The following is a 4,337-nucleotide window of genomic DNA, read 5'->3' as shown; positions in this document are numbered from 1 at the left end:
AAAAAAAAGAACAGTATCATCAGCATACATTAAAATATTTGAATACTTCAATATTTTTGGAAGGTCATTTATGTATAACAGGAAAAGCAATGGGCCCAGTATGCTACCCTGGGGAACTCCCACGGAACAGGGCAGAGACCCGGACACAGAGCTTCCATTGAGGGGTGTGGGGGTCCTCCCCCAGAAAATTTTGAACAAATTTGTATCATCAGCATACATTAAAATATTTGCATTCTTCAATATTTTTGGAAGGTCATTTATGTATAATGGGAAAAGCAATGGGCCCAGTATGCTACCCTGGGGAACTCCTACGGAACAGGGCAGAGACCCGGACACAGAGCTTCCATTGAGGGGTGTGGGGGTCCTCCCCCAGAAAATTTTGAACAAAATAGATGCCATTTCCAGCATTCTGGTGTATTTTACCAGGTTATTTAACATACTTTTACCTACATAAGTAAACACTTGATTTAATAAATATTTCAAAACACATTCTTCATTAATCTAGTTCAATCATCCTGTTTTTAAACTCACCGCTGTGGCTGAGATAAGATTAATTAATGTGACATAGTTTATCATATCCAATGACTTTAGGGGTGTCTTTCACGTTTATATTGTTTATTGATTTATTTTTAATTGTAACACATGTCAAATGTGCCAAATAATGATGACCCTCAACTGCATGTTTAAAACTAATATTAACAATTTTACCCAATTAACAGGTGCGATATTGATAACCACCAACAGTGAATTTAGAGATGTGTTTAACTTTTTATGATTTAGCGATAGGCCTACTCATAACCAAAAGCGACAGGGCATCATGCAGCTTCAGAACATAAAAAAGTCACCACAAGTACGAAAGTTGTCACCCTAAGTCAGACTGAAGAAGTCTCTTGGAGGAAAGATGAAATGTTCCACTAAAAAAGAACCCATTAAAAAAAAAAATAGGGGGGGGGGGGCACTGATGATGAAGAAGCTAAGATACTAATATTCAGATATTCAGTACTGCTTTCTACTGAAGTGGCAAACAACGAGAAAAAAAAAACAAGAATAAAGAACTTCAAAAAAGAAGAGTAAGAATAAAAAAAGAAGAACCCATCCAGAGGACCTACTTATTTTTCTTTTTGATAAGTCAGATTACATAGGCATTTGTTCTGTATAATAAAGAAAACTATCACTTCTTCTTCAGTGACAGAGATGGGTGATGCTTCAAACTGTTAAACACTGCCACCAACTGTTCAGGAGGATTATTACACCATATTGTTACACCATTATTACAATTATTACATTATTACACAGATGGTTTCACTGTGGAAGATGTGTGTACAGCAGGGTGGCCAAAGATTTGTCTGTGGTGGCCATGGCCACCCTTGGCCACCCTCTAGCTCCGCCCCTGCTATACAAAGAAAGAAAGAAAGAAAGAAAGAAAGAAAGAAAGAAAGAAAGAAAGAAAGAAAGAAAGAAAGAAACAAACAAACAAACAAACAAACAAACAAACAAACAAACGTTGTTTTGATCGTTGTTTGATCGTTGCCGTGACGCCCATGGCTGGTTGATGGTTGAAGTCCCTCCTCCTGCAGGAAGTAAACAAACTTCCTGGCTCGGAACCAGAAGCAGTTCGTTGCTGACCGGTTCTGTTGTTTTTCTCACAGGTCAAGTCTTAAATTAAAGGCAGTGATGTCAACTTTAACGCGCGGACTACTGAGGCGTTCATCGTGGCGGTGGCGGGCCGTGCCACTGCGGGAGACACCGCACAGAAAGGCGGCCCACATGACCGTGCGGGACGGAGCGCGGCTGCTGGCCCGAGAGGGCCGCCCTCTGACGGGCTGCCGTGGCGCTGACGGCCGCAGGGAACACTCAACCGAGGCGGCCCCCCCGGAGGTGGACTTAAAGCGGTTAGAGGGCCAAGACGAAGGTGGCGACATTTTGTGTCAACTTCACTTTGTTGTAAAGAAAAAGTAGACCTAATGGTTAAAAAGGACTGCTTATTATGGTCTGATGAGAGACAAGGTGGACAGTGTTAAAATCAAAAATATAGTAGTCAAACTCTATACTATTTGACAGACTAGTCAAAATACCTATTTGTACGGAAGCCGAGAGCGGCCATTTTTCCACTCATAATTATTTTCCATGGTTTTCTCGTGATAACGACATAATATGTCATAATAGACACAATAGGTATTTTGACTAATCAAAATAAACTTAGAGATATCTTAACAAATATGACTAGTCAATTCAATTTCAGATATCTGGAATGGAAGTGTCATGAATCTGATTTTATGCTAAAATTGCTTGCCATAATTACGAACGCTTGACCCTTCAAATGATGAATCCAGTGACGTCATTTTAGATATCTTAAATGACTTTTTGACTTGTCAAAATACCTTTTAAGATACCTTGAATTGGAACTAGACACAGCATGGTGGTAACATAATGACCCCCACATGCAGGAAGGCACCAGAACTCAGAAGTCTTCATTCCTAATAAATGTCATGCTGCTAGGTGCATCCCAAAATTGTAGTGGTTTGGATGTGTTTTTTTTTTTTTTTTMGGGGGGGGGGGGGGGGCATTGGTGGGCCTGATGGATAGCCCCTCATCAGAGCTAAACAACAAAAGAAATCTGAAGCTTCTATGTTGAACAGTTTCTGAGTTATAAGCGATTTTGCATGTCCTGACACCCCCTCTTTGAAAGGAGCCCCCTCCTCAAACATGGGGTCTATCATAAAACCGTTGGCTGGAGCAGTGTAGGTCAGACTCATCTACAGGCCTGCCAAATCTCATGTTGATCAGTGCAGCTGTTTTTGTGCTACGGTTGACCAAAATCTCTGGAGAAAAAAATAAATAGTACGAAAACAATATGGCTCCCGCTCCCGCTTCAGGTGCGGGGGTCATAATAATGACTAGTCAGTATGTTAATACAGATATCTTAAATTAACATTCCTGATAGTCAAAACGTAGTTATTCGTAGTCAAAACTCATTTGTAGATATSTAGAATGTAATGACAGATAGTCAGACGAAACCAATTTTGTGCTAAAATGGCTGGCCATATTTATAACAGCCTGACTGTCTCTGTGTCTTTACTGACAGTAAAACTCTCAGATGGTAATCACTGATGTACGTCTGATTAACATTTGAAATAATTTATTTATTATTATTATTATAAAGTCTAGTGACTTTATTGAATGAACCTGTTTATTAGCAAAATATCTCATAAACCGCTGGTGGGATTCAAATGAAAATTTCATTTAATAATCATTGGATTAATAATCATTGGATTAATAATCTTTAGATGTACATCGACCAACCTTTGTAGCCATCCAACTTTGTGTTGGCTGCCACAGTCAACTGAGCTTACGAAACACAAAAATGACATTATTTGAGTCAGTTTAACACGGTGCTAAAATGAAGTGTGAGAGTCAACACATTCTAAGTGCAACTTGCACAACAATATCCTTGAAAACTTTAACATAAACGACTGGCAAACCTGTTCTGTTAGCAAAATATCTTATGAATAACTTGAGATTTGAAAAGAAAAGTTTCAGAATATAATCATTAGATTTACATCTACAACAGATTTATTTTCAAATGTAATCCAATTCAAGATGACTTAATGCAGTAGTGACTGAAACTCAGTCAGTTCGACAGATTTTGAGTTAAAATTTAGGATGACAGTTGCTGAGAGGAATGCCAAACATAATATACTCTAAGTGTGGAATCTTTCAATATGAGGTTATGAGGAACCTTAAGGGCAAAATACATTCAATCAAATTAAAAGAAATATTCATTTCATTAAAAAATAAATATATACAATAAAAAAACAACGAAATTACACAAATCAAATATCAAAATAAAATGAAAAGTAGCAGAAGAATAAATCTTACAATGTCTGCGCCTTTTATCCTCCGAACATATTCAAACAGAACATAATTTACAAAACAATACAAATGAAAATAAAAACATCAACTTAAACAACAACTCATATAGCTTCTTATCTTATTTTCCACATACCTTCAGAAAACTAGCTTTTATCTGTCTCTTTAAACTCATCCTCCAGACCATTCCACAATCCTATACCCTGGATTAAACTATACCCTGGATTAAACTATACCCTGGATTAAACTATACTCTGGATTAAACTATACCCTGGATTAAACTATACCTTGGATTAAAGTACGTCTTTCTTTCAATCAAGTACGAAAATATGGCTTCACAAACATTTCCATCCCCTTTAGATAATAACAACTGTCTCTCAACTGACTTTATACAGTACTCCTGTAGATTTAGATATTTTGGTACTTAAATAATGTATGTGAGGTCTCCATGTCAGCTTGTCATTGAT

The 4,337-nt window shown here is 37.6% G+C and overlaps 1 pseudogene; it reads left to right on the top strand.

The window, feature by feature from the left end:
• Positions 1–1,535: 1,535 nt before the first annotated feature.
• LOC106527877 (enoyl-CoA hydratase domain-containing protein 2, mitochondrial pseudogene) lies at positions 1,536–1,912 on the top strand (annotated as a pseudogene).
• Positions 1,913–4,337: the final 2,425 nt, after the last annotated feature.

This window comes from Austrofundulus limnaeus, unplaced genomic scaffold (genome assembly GCF_001266775.1).
Source record: "Austrofundulus limnaeus strain Quisiro unplaced genomic scaffold, Austrofundulus_limnaeus-1.0 Scaffold346, whole genome shotgun sequence".
Lineage (NCBI taxonomy): Eukaryota > Metazoa > Chordata > Actinopteri > Cyprinodontiformes > Rivulidae > Austrofundulus > Austrofundulus limnaeus.
The sequence above is the reverse complement of the archived record's forward strand: the minus strand, read 5'-3'. Positions and strand labels throughout refer to the sequence as shown.